Source organism: Cavia porcellus, unplaced genomic scaffold (assembly GCF_034190915.1).
Source record: "Cavia porcellus strain 051 isolate PalLab524CR breed Dunkin Hartley unplaced genomic scaffold, mCavPor4.1 scaffold_13, whole genome shotgun sequence".
Lineage (NCBI taxonomy): Eukaryota > Metazoa > Chordata > Mammalia > Rodentia > Caviidae > Cavia > Cavia porcellus.
In genome coordinates, this window is record NW_026947496.1 from 42,325,325 (window position 1) to 42,341,505 (window position 16,181).

General features: G+C 37.6%; 1 protein-coding gene across 3 annotated transcripts in view; it reads left to right on the forward strand.

Annotated features, from left to right (window-relative positions):
- Positions 1 to 969: 969 nt before the first annotated feature.
- Usp6nl (USP6 N-terminal like) overlaps positions 970 to 16,181 on the forward strand; it is a 159,127-nt gene continuing 143,915 nt past the window's right edge. Inside the window, exon 1 of one of the 3 annotated variants that reach the window (XM_013156505.3) lies at positions 970 to 1,108. The gene's annotated coding sequence lies outside the window, so the exon portion shown is untranslated. Of the gene's footprint in view, positions 1,109 to 6,374; positions 7,587 to 14,691; positions 15,079 to 16,181 lie in introns of those variants that run through there. The other 2 variants (XM_063260152.1, XM_063260150.1) reach the window with 2 other exon arrangements.

The window sequence follows — 16,181 nt, forward strand, 5'->3', positions numbered from 1 at the left end:
CTTTCTTGAAACAAGGATAGGAAGTCCTTTAGTCTATTTGCACACCCTAATTTTTGTAGTTTCTACTGAATAAGTCACTTAACTGTCATCTAATCACAGTGGTGGAAAGTTTACATCATTCATCTTTTTACGGCAGCCCTTAATGGAAGATTGTAGAGGTTAAAACTCTTGACAATTTCCATGATATAAAAAAGGAAAGCTGACCTAGAGAAAGATGGGACAAAGATGAACATCTGATAAGTTATTAGCAGCAATAGGATTGCACACAGCAGCCTACTTAAAGTGGTTGCTGATTTGAACCCTTGGCACGTTTCCGAATGACAGAAATGTGACTTGTGTCAAAAGCAGTGCCATTCTATTGACAGATGCTTATTTTGCACTTACTACTGGTCCCTTATTCGGCCTAACAACCGGGCGAAGCAAGTACTATAATCATTTCACTTTACAGATGCAGAATAAGAGGCAAAGAGTAAGTTAGGGTCCAAGGTCTAACACCTGAAAAGCAGCTGGTCTGGGTATGAACAATAAGCCAGCGTGGCTCTGCGTACCAAGTTGAGCTTCCTACCCTATGGACTGCCCCCAGATCCCCGCCATCCTCTTGATTAGTCTGTGGGATACACTATCGTCTGTCCTTTTCGAGCAGTGACTCGAAGCCTTGCTCTAGATCCCCACCCACCCACACTGCCTTCCTGCTAGGGGGCTTCCACCTGCAGCCATGGGTGCGCGGCCCCGTGGTTAGCAGGAGCGCGCGGCGCGCACGTGCCGCCGGGAATGGGCTGCCCGCGCCGCGCCAAGATGGCGGCGGCCGCGGCCGCAGCGGCAACGGTTGGCAGCAGCCGGTGAAGCGGGCGGGGCCGGCGGCGCGGAGGCGGGGTCCCGGGCAAGCCGCCCTGGGAGGCGGGGGCCGTTTCCATAGCGGCGGCAGGAGGTGTCGCGCCGGGGAACTTCCTGGTTCCCGGGCTCGGCTTCGCCGGGATCCTCTTGGAAGAGAAACAATGGGGCGGAGGGCACTGCAGTAGCCGCCGCCGCCGCGCCGGACCTGCTCGGCCGCCTGGGACTGCCCGCCCTGCCTGCTGCCCGCAGCCTCCGCCGACGGGACCGTCCTGAGGTAACTTCCTTCCCTGCTCCGCCGCCGCGAGGGGCCGGCAGCTTCGGGCTCCTGGGGTGCGCTCCCGGACCCTGGACTCGGAGTTGGCCCTGGGGAGCCGGACGCCGCCATTCCCGGACCCGGGAGGAGGGGACGCGGCCGTGGCGCCCGGCTCAGCCCTGGAGGGGCCGGCTCGGGGGCGCGCGCGGGTGCCCGCCTGCTGGTGGGGGGTCTGCGGCGTGATTGGCAGGTTGGCGGGCGCGAGCGGGGGGCGCACCGGGAGAGAGCCCGGGGAAACGGCCCAGGGCAGCGCAGCCCCGGGAGGCGGAACCCGCTGCACGCCTCCCCCTGGTGCAAGTTTCGGTCCCGGGGGAGACGTCTCCCTAGCAAGTTTCAGTTGCGTGCTCCAGAGTCTAAGTGGGCAGGACCAAGGAAAAGTTCGTTCTTTTAAAATTATTGCCTTGATGCGGAGGAACTTTGTTTCGACGGGCGACGGGGAGGATGGGCTGAGTGAGGGATTTGGAAAGCCTGGGAACGTGTGCGCCTTTGCAAAGTTTGCAAAACAGTTTGTAGCTCTCAACAGTGGAATGGTGCGACATTTCTAATGCGTGAGAACGAGTTACTCGCAGGTGTTTTAGTACTAGAAAAGGAGAGATGTCTGTAACTCGATGGGTGGACGTTTCTGTAATTTGAAGGTCGAGGCGTCCCCCTCTTATCTTTTCTTCCTTTAATTCGACGATGCTTTTCAGGTGGAAGGCTTTTGCGCGGACCGGAGGCTCAGTGAATTGGGGCAATTCCCAGTCTTGGGAAATAAGACGTAATGGGGCGCGCGGGGGGGAGGGGGCGTGGGACAATGTCTTAAATATTTTACTTGTTGGAAGAAAATGATTTGAATTCTTTATCGATCCTTTTATAAAAATAATACAATCTTTGGGATATTTAGTACTTCATAGATGAGAAAAGTTGCACAGGACTTTCAAGATCACCCTACTCAACGGCCTCCTTCCTATACATACTGAATCTGAGGGATGCTCTGTCAAGAAGTCAGGGTGCTTTTGTACTTTCTTGATGTCATCTTAATAAGAGAAATAATAAGGCAGTATCAAATGATCACTGGTTAATTTGCTTTTATTTTTTTCCGACCTAAAATTAACAAAAGTATTTTCAAGTGTGCCATTCTTTTGTAATAGAAGTTGTAAACATGGTGCAGTTCATCATTTAAGATTAGGACCAGGGTTAGAGCCACAAGAGAAAAACAAAATTGAACTAATAAAAGTATAAATCAACTTTTAAAGGAAAAAGACCCTGATTGCAAAGATTCTCAGTTAACAGAAATTCCTTTGCTGATTGTGTGTTTAAAGAATTAATGAGTTGTCACAAAGGCATTCAAAGAGCCATTTTTTTTTTTTTTTTTTTTGCCAAACATTGAGAATTTGGGCCCTGAGCCTTAGTATCAAGCCTACTGACTGTTTTTAGCTAGAGACTGTCAAACCTTGTTGTACCTGTTTCTGGTAAGGATAGTTCAGCACTAGCTTTATGCTTTGTGATGCAAATATCTTCCTATTGAGGACGACTGGCTTGGTTAAACAAGCCAGTGAGTAGAAATGTCAAACTTGGCACTGCGTATTGACAGATCATCTTTTAAGTATTATTGGGAACCAAGAGAGCTACCAGCCACAGCAAATCTAATCTGGGTCTACTGTGCTAACCAGAATTTGCATTGTTCTGGGTTTGCCATCTGTGTCAAATTACTGTTACATTTGTAACCAGTAAAGATGGGTGAAAAAAAGGCCAGTAGGTTCAAACTGAGAACAAACAAAAGTACTTTGTTTAAAAACTGAGGAATGTTCTGGCAGTTTGAAGCTGACAAGAATACAGAGGTTTTGAGAATTGCTACTTCAGGTAGAGACAGGTGATTACATTTTGGGGGGTTTATGTTTGCAGATTCACTTGAAATCATTTTTGTTTTGTAATTGCAATTCAGACCACTAATTACTAGAAAGTTACAGTTTGTCCTTTCAATGTGATATTTGGAAAGTAGATTTCAATTTCAGATGTGATTTAATTATATTCACCCCCTTTCTTTATAGTAGAAGTCAATACAAAAATAATAACTTGAAGTCTGACTTTTTAACACATTTCCTTGTGGCATGCCAGTGCAGGAGATTAGGATATGTGAATTAGAATCATAGACATGTCACTGCCAGGCTATATCATTTCATGTGAATTTCTGTACTTAAATTTTGGAAGCTTGTTTCTTTGTAAAATTGGAGGAAATTATAAGCTCAATTTTGTTTATTCATTGAATATTTGAGTGCTTTCTGTGTACTCCCAGAATTTGTGTTGGTTACCTTGTTTTCAACAAGTGGTTTGGCCTTTTGAAGTGAAGTACAGGGAACTATGCAAATAACCCAGGGATCATAACTTGATTTTGGAGGAATCAGGGCAAGTTTCCCTGAGGAAGTAGTTAAGGTCTTAAGAATGAGGGGAGACAGGAGGTGAAAAAGGAGTGTTGGGAGAAATGAGAAGTCTTGAAAGTGAGAAAATACCATATATTCAGTAGCAGAGCTAAGAAAATTATTTTAGGGGTTATATAAGAATGTGTATTAGTTCCCTGTGTTGCATACAAGCAGTCATTTTTTTGAGAGGCCATCTATTGGGGGTTGAACCCAGGGCTTTCACAGTGAGCTGGATCCCCCAAGTCTCTTTATTCTGAGTCTAAGTTGCTGTGTTGCCATCTTGCTCAGGCTGGGCTTGAGCTTGCACTCCTCCTGCCCCAGCCTCTCAGAGTGTGGGAATTACAGAATTGGACTTCATGCTTGGCTGTTGTCCATTATTCAGAGAGGGATGCCAGCACCATTTTCTAGTCACCTGAGTGAAGTGGCTTGCTTTTGTTCCATAGTAATTACAGAAAGGGAGTCATCTTGCTGGACCCTAATCACACTTAAACTGGAAATGACTGGAACACTTCGGTGTCTGCTTTTATACATGTTTATGTGTTAATTTATATGTTCTAAAACTGGGGTTAAATATTATGCATTTAATAATTAGAGACTTTAATTTCTTTACAAAGATTATGTCTGAATAGTATTTTGATTGCATTCTCTGTGGAATTTAGACTGCCTTATTTAAAATGCATATTCTTTGTAAAACTGCAAAACAAAAACATTTAGTAAGTGTGCAGCTATTTTCATTTACAATGGAAAGGTCAAGATTGGTTCTAGAGTTTATGTCTTGTTTTATTGTTTTTATTCTAAAAAGACTTTAGTTATTTTCTGATAAAGCTACACATTGTACCTGTTTTTTGCTGACATTAATAGTTTAGAAAAAGTTAAAATTTTATCCTGGAATTTCCTTTCACTGAATCAACAAGTGAACTAAAAACATTACAGTACTGTTTTCATGAAATAAGTGAAAGAATATCATTTTAAAACTTCTAAATATGTTAACTTTGCCGTTAGTAATGTTATATAACTCCATGATGGCAAATTAATATTGTGAAATTAATGGAGTAAAATAAGTCAGTTGGCTCTCTAACCTTTTCATTCTTATTTAATCTTGTTTGGATTTTGGACATTTTAATGCACAGTAGTGTATTCATAGTAAGATAATAAATAAAATTTTAAAAAGTCAATCACAGGGAAAAATCAAATAGCAGTGGAGGTTAAAATTTATAAAGATGAGATTGTGGTTAACTAGAATTGGCTACCCAATTATTTATTGCTATATAATTATGTTGGCACAAATGATTAAAAATTAGAAATCTGTCTTACCTCTTTTCTTTTTTAGTTTTGTACTGATTTTTAAAAATAATCATTTTCTCCTTTTTTTTTTTTGGATTGTTGTTTTTCCTTAAGACAAGTTCAGGTTTAGGTTGGGTTTGAATGCATTGTTTAGTCCATACTGGCCACAATTTTGTGATTCTGCTGCTTCAGCCCATAAGAGCTGGAATCACAGGCATGCATCACCATGCCTGGCTTCTTCTTTTCTTTCTTTTTTAAAAATTGGTTTTTATTTTTTATTAGTTTATTATATATTCTCTTACTATTCCTATAGTGTTCACATAAGAAATTTTAATATATACTTTGACTCATCAAAGTGTATTGTTAATTGAGACTTTACCCATTTGCTAGACAACTGACCTTTAAAAACATTGAGTTTTAGTTCAGCCAGGTATGGTGGTGCATACCTGTAAGACCAGCACTTGAGAGACTGAAGCAGGAGGATTGCCATGAGTTTGAGCCTAGCTTGAACCACACAGTGAAACTGTATTTTAAAAATAACAAAAATATACATTTAGTTCAATTTTCAGTCTTCCTTAATGACTAGTATGTTTTAAAATGCATATATTAAAAAAACTCTACAGACATACAGTATTTCTGTTTTTACTTACTGTCTTTTCTTTTCTTCTTTCCTGCCTGTGTTACTAATCTTCCTTCTACAATAATTTCTTTCTGCCTGAAGAACACTGTTTAGTATTTAGAGCAGATCTAATATTGACAGATTTTTTTTTTTTTTTTTTTGTTTTTGGTGGTATGGGGTGGAGGAGGATACTAGGAATCGAACTCACGACTTTGTGTTTGCTAGGCAGGCGCTGTATCCCCGGCCCCTCACCTATGTTCTTGAGCTATATTTTACTGTGTATAGAATATCAGCTTGGAGATCAATCCGTATATATCTAAGCTCCATATATGTTCTCTCTATATATGTTTTTTTGTTTTTTTTTTGTCTTTTTCGTTTTTATCGGTACTAGGGATCGAACTCACGACTGCCTGCTTACAAGGCAGGCGCTTATGCCGCTGAGCTAAATCCCCAGCCCCTCTATATATGTTTTTTGTATTCTGTGTTTCTATTAGATGTCATCTGCATTTTATTGCTTCTTTGTTGGTAATTTGTGCCTTTTTCAGGTATTTTTAAGACTTTTCTTTTGCTTTTGGATTTTAGATGGTTCTCTCCTTCTCCCTCTTTTTTCCCCTTTTTTCCTTTCCCTCCCTTTTTTCTCTTTCTGCATCCTTGCTTTCCTCTTATTCTGTTCTTGCTTAAGGTCTACATTTTGACACTGTAACTTGATGTCTTTCATCAGTTTTAGGAAGTTCTCAGCCATCATTATTTAAAATGCTGGATTTCCCTGTTGCTTATTAACTTTTCTTGGAGCTCAGTTATACAATGCTAGATCTTTTTACTGTGCTTCACCTCTTTTATTTTCTTCATCTTTATGTTCCTTTTTGTTCTGAATATTTTCTTCTGGCCTGTCTTCTAGCTTATTAAATTAACATCCAGCTTTATTGAATAAACTTTTAAAATATATTTCCTGGGATTTTAAATTTTAGTAATTATATTTTTCACTTTTAGAATTTTATTTTGGTTCTTTTTCAAGTACACTATGCTGCTTTTTAGTACTATCTGCTTCCATATCAAAAATTTTCAGCTTTGTACGTTTCTCCTTGGACAGAACAAGCATGGTAGCTCTACTCTGGATTAATACTCTTATTTATCAACAAGTTTCATGGTTTTAGAAATGTATGTTTAGGTAAGGAAATCAGGATTTTTCCTTTGCTTTGCCAGGCAGTTGGGATCCCTTTTATCAAAATTGAGATTTTTTTCTTTTGGAAGTCTATGCAAGAGTAGGCTTTATCTTCAGGTTTCCCCCACTCTTCATCTTCTTTTGGGATTCTTTTTTTTTTTTTTTGAGGTCTTCTGCCAAAGCCGAAGATGGCTTCCTTGATGGATTCTTTTATTCTGACATTTTATACTGCTAGCCTTCAAGGCTTCCCACATACAATTTAGTCTCAGGTGCCTGTTTTGATTAGATAAATGTTTCCTAGAATAAAGAAGCCCCGGGGTGCTATGCTTTCCATGGTAGATTCTTGTTCTCTCTTGGAGTTGTTATGGTTGGATATTCCTCATTGTTGGGTTAGTTCTTTGATACTGTTACCATATCCTCTCTCCTTTTTAAAAAAAAAATTATAATGTACATGCAATAATATGCATTAATCTTAAATGTACATCCTGAGAATCTTTGACTATGTAATCATACTCAAACATACAAAACAGTTTTGGAACCTCAGAAGGCTCTGTCATACTCTTTCTCAGTTGTTTCCATCTTCCTTTCTTGCTTCTGGTCACAGTGTCTTTCCAATCATTATAGAGTAGTTTTGCAGTTTCTAATTTTTCATAAAAAGTATATTTTTTATATACTCTTTTTTTTTTTTTTTTTGTATATGACATCTTTCAGTGTTGTAGCTTGTTGAATTTCAGGTAGTTGTGCACGTTTCTTTTATTGCCCGGTACTAGTTAGTATGGCTGTACAAAAATTGCCTCAGAACTCAAGTGACTTAAAACACTGACTTAGTTCACAAATCTACAATTTGCTCAGTGCTTGTCTCTGCTTCATTTAGTTTCAGCTAGGGTGATGAAAGGCTGCGCCTAGAGCTGTCTGTCTGAAGGCTTTCTCCTGGGTCTGGTGTTTGATGATGAGACATATGCATGTGGCCTTGAAGTAAGTATGGCCTGAGCTTGTACAGCGTAAGTCTTGTGGCTGATTCCAGGGAAAAAGGGAGAGGATTAATGAAGGAATCAGGGACAGAATGTGAGCCAGAAGTTGTGTTGGTTTTTATTACTTAGCTTCTGAGTTTATGTGTTATTATTTCCATTGCATATTCTTCTTTAAGGCAGTAGTGTAAGCCTACTCTTTAAAAGAGGAGATGGATTCTGCTTTTTGTCTGTTCGTTTTTTGGTTTTTTTGAGACAGGGTCCCACTAGGTAGTTCAGGCTGGTCTTGAACTCACTATGTAGCCCAGGTTGGCCTTGAACTCTTGGCAATCCTTCTGCCTCAGCCTCCCCAGTGCTGGGATTACGGGCTTGCGCCTCCAAGCCTGACTGGATTCTGCTTCTTGATTGGGAGAGACAAGATTCTTTTGGAAGAGTACGTAGGACCAGAGATATTGTAGTGACCATTACTGGAAAGTACTCTTTCACCTTTGTTGAAAATGCAGGTTCAGCACTTATGTAGCTTTCATTTTTTTTTTTTACTTGATGCTTAGTTATTAGAAAATAGTCTGATTTTAAAGCAGCATTTTAAGATATGTATTTAAATTAGTATTCCGTCTGTTGTAGTGGTAACCTACTAAATGAATATATCACAATTTATTTATTCATTCTACTTCTAATAAACTTTTGGGCTCTCAGTTTTCGGCTCCTGTGAGAAAGCTACTGTGAACCTTCTTACATATCTGTCGGAATAAAACTGTTGAAAATTAGACATGTGTTTAGCTTTAGTAGTTACTCAGCAAAACGTTTCCAAAATATTGGTGATATCTTTGATGTTTTTTAAATCATTTAAAACTATACTTAATGTGTGTCTTTTGCCCAACTCTTTGTCATCAAGCAAGAGTGTTGATCCATAACAGTTGGTTTACCTTTGTTGAAAATGCAGCTTGAGCACTTATGCAGCTTTCATTTTTTTTTTACTTCATGCTTAGTTATTAGAAAATAGTCTGAGTTTTTAAAGCATCATTTTAAGATATATATTTAAATTAGTATTCAGACTACATGCTAATTGCCGAAGAGAAATTTCTATAATTTTTTTTTTACAAATTATCTTTTGGAAACACTAAGTCCTACTTCTTATCAATTTATATCGCATTCTGTTTCCATGGCTTATCATCAGTTTGATTTCTAAGTTCATTTGGGAACTATTTGGGAAATATTTTTCTGACTATAACAAAAAAATTTCCTCTAGCATAATGATTGTCCTCACCACGGATTACCTGAAGAATGCCATCAAACACCTGATTACCTTTGACTACTTCTCTATTAGCCGTCACTTCGACTTTATGTTGTGTTCAATCTGCCCTCCCTCTTTAAAAAATACTTTACATCAGTTTTAGCTCATACTTGGTTTATTGTAATAATTTACTGGTTGATCTAGTTATGCCCAGTTAATTAAGTTAACTCATAAATAATACAGTGGAGAAGAGAACTATAAAATTGTTTTAACTCCTTTATTTTATGAAACCAAAAATGGATCATTACTAAAATGTGTATTAACTATATGAGATATTTAGTTTGCAAAACCATTTTTTTAAAGTGCATAGTCCATGAAAATTCCCGTGGTAGGCAGTTTGGGAATTTTAACTGACTTTAAAGTAAAACCTGAGTCTCGGAAATGAAATGACTGCTCTAAAAGGTTCGCCGTCACTGGTCTACCACTGGTCTTTCCAGTTCTCTTCAACTGTGTATTTATGTCCTTCATTTATAACTTTACCTCCATTCATGTAGGCTCTTTGAGCTGAAAGGTCCTAAACTGGCTTGACTTCAACTTGGTTCCAGTTTCCATTTGTCCTGAATATGTTTTATTATAGGATGGCTGGGACCAAGTTTGTCCTGATTATTTTATTGTAAACCATTTGAGTAATTTTTGCATCTTGTAGAACTGAATATTTATTAAATTGACAAATACGTTCTGGAGTTTAGAATCTAGATATACATTTTTTGAAGATGGGCCTTGGAATTGTTTGCTTTTTAAATAAATTCCCTTCTGTATCTACTACAGTTTTCATTGTTGTAATTGACAATCCTAAGTTTTTAACTAACTCTGTAAATGATGTTAAGGTCTTGAAAACTAGAGATACTGTATTCACTATTTTAACTCTTATCTGTAGAGGCATTCTTTACAGTCATGATATGATTTATCAAGTGCATAAGGCAAATATTAAAAGCTCTTTTTTGTTGTTAATGTTATTGTTCTGGGCCCATGGCTTTTACACTGGGCTACTTTCCGGATATTCATTCATTCTTTCGAGTATTTATTTTATTCAGGGTCTTGCATTGTAAGCCATTTTAAAGAAGCAGTGTCTATAACTGATGCAAACAAGAAAGACTTGGAAAGAACATTTGCTTTTCTAAGAACCGTACCTGCAAGTTGGCAGGTGGACCAGGGTAAAGCTATTTGAACTTGTTAAGTCCTTCTGGAAACCTAACTTAAATTCTACCTGTGTAAAGAGAAATTGGACCTCATTCTTATCTCATGCTTCATTAACATACATGTGTAAACAAAGCGCTGAAACTAAAGGACTTCTCATTTTGCTCTTCAGTCCATCTCATTCTTTGACCTTGTTATCAGGAAGTATTTTGTTGATTTAATGAATAGGATAAACAAATCTCCTTTCACTCTAGCAGTAACAGGTCTGCTGAACATCTCTTATGCTTGAAAATTCTTCAAGCTGTGGGGATTTAGTATTTTTTAGGGAGTATAAATTTTAGGAAGAGCATTGTGTAAAAAAAGCTAAGAATTGTGAAACTACAGTGGTAAGACCTTCTGTGTCAATTAATAGTGACTAATACTGGCTGTAGTTGTTTCTTTAGAATGAGAAGAGATCTGGGAATCTGACATACATAGGTGGATCTGAATTAAGTAAAGAAGGTACTACAGTTACTATAAATTCCCATAAGGTAGTGTCTTGTTCATTCATGGCTATGTCTGCTGTGCCTAGAATATTATTTGATCTGTGAGAGCTACCCAGTAAACGTTTGTTGAATTTACTCTAAGTTTGTATATTATTTGTCTGTTTTAAATTTAAAATCTGGACTATAACCATTTAAATATTGGTTTGTAAGCCTTCAGGGAAATAAATTTAACTTAGATGAGGAACTACTTCTGACACTTTCTTGATGACTCTGTGGTAACATTATGTAAAATGCATTGTAGAATTATCTTTATTAAATTTGTTTGCGATATTTTAAGTTGACACTGAAGAGTCCATTACATGTAAATGAACAATTCACTCAGTTTCTTATTATCAGAAATTGAATTTTCTTTTCTTGCTGCTGGGGATTAAACCCAGGGCCTTTGCACTGAGTTATATCCCTAGTGTACTCTACCCCCTTTCAGCACCTAACGATCACATTCCCTGTGGGGAATTGGTACAGGTACACAACACATCTCAATTTCCTTTTCACCCCTTGGCTTTTATCCTCTTCTTCTTATCCCTTCCTCTATCTCTTGGTCCCCTTCCAATTTGCAAAACTACTCCTATTTCCTACTATCTGTCTTTTATTTCTTCTTTTTTTTTTTTATATTTTGGGCTTCTCATCTGAGAGAAACCATATGATATTTAAGCCTGTTTATGTCTGGTTTTTTTTTTCATTTGATGTTATGGTCTCAAGGTGCATCGTTCCTATAAATAATTCAAGTGTATCCTTCTTTGTAGCAGAGTAGGACGCCCTTGTGTATACTATCACATTTTTTAAATTCACCTGTTAATGGACATACAGGCAGCTTCCAGGATTTAGCTATTGTGAGTTGTGTTGCTATAAACATGGGTACGCATGTGTCACTGTAATATGATGGCTTTAACTCTTTCAGGAAGATGCCTAGAAGGGGAAGAGCTGACATTACTCCTTTTAGTTTTTGAGGCATCTGCATACTGATTTCCATAGTGGTGATACTAGTTTATGTTCTCAGCAGCCATATAGAAGGGTTTCTCCACTCCCAGCCTCACCAGCATTCGTTATTATTTGATTTCTTTCTTTTTGGAGTAAGATGGAATCCCAGTGTTGTCTTAATTTGCATTTCTTTAGTGCCTAGCACTTCAAATTTTTTATTTTTATTTTTATTTTTATTTTTATTTTTATTTAGAGACGGACTCCCTGAGTTACTGAGTTGCCTAGACTAGGCTTAACTTGAATCCTCCTGCCTTTGCCTGCAAGTGCTGCGATTACAACCACCCATCACTATACTCAGCTCTGTAATTTTTTGCTTCTGTCTGTCTGTCTGTCTTCCCCTGCTTTCTCCCTTTAACTCTTCCCCATTTCCCACTCTCCTCCCTCCCCTCCGTCTCTCTCATCCTTTTTCCCTTGGCTTCCATTTTGGGGATAGGGTAGGGGAATGGCAGTTGAACAAATAGCAGTTTAGGAAAACAGGTTGTGGTACTTTATACTAGAAAATGAGCTAGGATTATAGAGCTGTAAAGATGAGATCAGAAGCCTCAGTGGTCAGACAGCTGAGATCAGACAGCACAAATGATACAGTTCTTAGAGTTGCTTCTAGGCACAGATAATGTTTAATCATAAATCGTTTCACATAAAAACTACCTTGCAATTTGTGCTAGATCTGGCCTATCACTTGTAATTGTCCTTTATTTTTAAGGAATAAATGAGTCACTACAACTGTTTCTGCTTCTTTAAGTATGGCTTAAAGATTGTAACTGCTTTTTTTTTGGTACTGGGGATTGAGGATCCTCATACTTGCCAGGCAGGTGCTTATGCTGCTGAGTTAAATCCCGTCATTTTTTGTTTTTTAGAGACGGGATCTTACTATGTCAGACTAGCCTTGAGCTCACTTTGTAGCCCAGGATAGTCTCAAACTTGCAAAGATCTTCTTGTCTCAGCCTCCCAAGTACAGTGATTACAGGTGTGCGCCACCACACTGGGCTAAAGGTTGTACCTGCATTTAACTCCTTTATACATGCAGTTGCGTACATTTATGTTACTTTTATTTATAACAATTTACTTGCTGCATTTTCTGGGAAAAATGTTTGCTTTCTCAGATACTATAAAATATAACATACAAAAAATTTTGTGTCATATATTTACATAAAGACTAACATAATAATGTCCATTCCATCCTCCCTATTAGCCTAAGTAATAGAACATTATTCTTCCCCTCTCAGATAACTCTCCCTACCCTTGTTCTACTGCTGGTTTGAGGAAACTATTAGCCTTAAGGTGTGGCCTAAGATTCCCTTGCTTCTTTGTAGAGTTCATTACTTATGTGGCTATCTCTGAACAATGCATTGTGTACTTTATTTTGTAATATTATATGAGGGATACCATTGCATCATTGGTATTGTGTCATTGAATATATGTATAAGTATAGTACATGTAGCTGTCAATGTTTGAAATTTATTTGTTGACATGCACACTTTTGGTTCATTTCACTGATTCATTATACTTGATCCTAATTATTTACTTTTCTGATGGAAATTTCAGTTTTTTGCTATTGCACACAGCATTGCTATGGACATTTTGAGTATATATCGTAGCACATGTGAATTTCTATTGCCACATCTCTTCCTTTTGGTATTCACCTAATACAAATTTTTAATGCTTTTATTCCCAGTCTCTGTGTATTCTACTGATTTAGATATGTTTGTGAATAGTATATAGCTAGACTTTTAAATACAGTCTTTTTATCTTGAAAATTTATTTTTATTCTCGTATTGATCATATGTGGCAGTAACAGTGCATGTAACAACTGCAGAATTGCAGTGGCATACCACAGATACTTGTTTTTAACTCATAGATCTTTAGTCTGCTGCGTTTGGTGAAGTTTGGTTATAAGTTGTGAATTGGTATATTTGTTATCTTTTTGTCATAGTGACAAAATACCTGACATAAGCAGTTTAAGGAAGAAAAGTTTTATTTTGGCTTACAGTTTGAGAAATTTCAGTCGATCGCTGGCCAACTACATTACTATTTAGATCTATGGCAAGGCAGAAACCTCATGATAGAAAAAACTGCTTCCATTCAGGGATGGGATACATCCTTTAAAGGCACACCTCTAATGACCCATTTCCTTTAACTCTGTCTCATCTAACAGCTCATCTGGTTATGAACTGTCAGTGGATTAATCTATTGATGGGTTAGTGCCCTCACAATCCAACTGTCCATCCAGGTACCTCTTAATTAATTCAAGTAAATTGAGAATCAGGATTAACCCTTATAGTTGGTTAGCAGCGGCCTGGGTTGTGCATTTGGCTTGGTGCAGTGCAGGAGAATGCAGGTCAACTTTGTGGTCTTAACAGTCTCTAGTTGGAATTAATGCAATCAGCCCACATTCCTATAAGGCATGTGGCCACACCTCCATTGCCGGTGTCTGAAAAATGAGGTCAGATTTTTTAGAAATATCCAGAACTGTATAACTCATCTGTGAAATTGTGGATTTAGCACCCATTTCATTTTCTCTCGAATGGGGTGCAAAAAAGAAAGTTTTTTTCCTTCTTTTGTCTAGTGGGAAAGGGTAGCATTTAGGGGAGGAGACAGGGCATTTGAACACAGTTTTTTTTTTTTTTAATATATATTTTACTTATGTACTACTGGAATGCCTTTTTGCTTAAATGAATTGGTAGACTACTTGAAAGTAGGTAGTGGAAATTTTTTTTTTTGGTACCGGGGATCGAACTCATGACAGCACTTGCGACAAGCGCTTATGCTGTTGAGCTAAATCCGCGGCCCTATAGTGGAAATTGTATTTTGAATCTGTGGTTAGCATAAAGAATCTTAAGTGACTTCACTTGTAAGTCATTTATAAATGCTTCTAAGAACCCCTGTTTTACATTAATTCTAACACGTTACGTATTTGTAAACTGTAAAACCCTGGTGCATTTGTTTAAAATCTGTGATGGCAGGATTATAAATCTTGTGTTTTTAAGTTTTATTATTCAGGTATTTTTGAAGGAAGTATTTTTAGTTTGAGAAAACTGTTTTTGTGGTACGAGAACTCAAAACTCAAGGGAGTTGTACCACTGAGTCGCCCCCCCCCCCCCAGTTCCCTTCCCCTTATTATACAGGCTCTCTCTAAGTTGCTTGGGCTAGTCTTGAACTTGTGATCTTAGTACCTCAGTTTCCTGAATTGCTGAGTTTACAGGTGTGCACCACCTCACCCACAGCAGTGCTGAGAAAACTCTTGATGTGTTAATATAAGTCATTTAATATTTATTCTGCTACTTATGGTTGTGGGGAGAAAGAGGGCATTGCATTCTACTTTGATGTTACCATTTGGGAATTTTATATTTAGAATAAAAAATGTTGATATGAATATGAACCAGGAGGAAAGTCCCTCAGCAAAGAAACTAGACTGAAAGTATAAATGTAAGTGGACCCCTGGGTCATCTGTAAACTTAATCTCCTTTTTATACTGGTAACAAGTACTGCCATTCTTCCTCAGCAAGTTCCACCTCAGAGATCCTCAGGAGGGGAAAGAAGCAAAGGTAATGGACTCAATCAGACTCCTCCAAAAAAGTTTATCATAAGATTCTTCCATTGTGTATTCTGAAACTAACGTGTGGATTATATCTTCTTTTAGATTTTCCATACAACTTCTAATTTGGAATAACTGGGTTTTCTGGAAATGGAAATCATATATGATAGGCCAGATAAAGATGAAAATACATGGGTTGGGTGATTACGTGGCAGAACCATGAATATATGTCACTGCTAATTACAGTGCTAATTATAGACCATACTGCGCATACAAGTACTAATGCAAGCTCTTCATTTTGTAAATGTGTACTTCTTAACGTACATTATGTGAAATGAGTGAAGTGTATAGATGAAGCTAGCGTTATTTCTTCAAGAACTGTTACCCTGTGATTCAAAAACAGCAAGCTTTAATATTGTTAATTTCTTAATGATGTAGAAAATAATGGTTACCATTTGTGATTGCAAGAAGTAGGTTTTAAAAATTTCTGTAAATAGTAGCTTATTGATTTATGAAGGATGCTTTACACAAAGTAGCACAAGTATAAATTTTATATCAAGTCTGATCTTTTTTGTGGAATTTAATACATTAGATTTAGGTAGGCATTCATGAATCTATTGTTTAAATATAGCAGTAGTACCGAATACCTCATTTAAAAACATGGTAATTGAGAGAGAAAGACATAAATCTTAGCAATAAGATTAATATTACTATTAAGTTTGTGTTAATAGTAATACAAGATGATGCTTTGTACTCTTAAATGAAAAGAACTAAACACAAAAATTTTAGTGTAGTATTTATCAAGTGTATTTTAGAAATAGAAAAAATTTCTTGAAAGGAAACATGCTTCACATGATTGGGTAAATGTAGGACTATTGAATTGTAGAGAATTTTTTCTTTGTAGTTTGTTATTTTTCTTGGTTTTCTTGTTTATTTTACAATGGACCAGTATTGTATTTATAATGAGGAAAATGTCCATAATTGGAGAATATCTGTAGAAATTACTTTTATGATTTACTTTATGTGTAGCTTATACAAATCATTTAGATTTAGCAGATGTGATGTGCTACATTACTGTAGAATGGAGTGCTTTCTCTCATTTACTTAGGAATT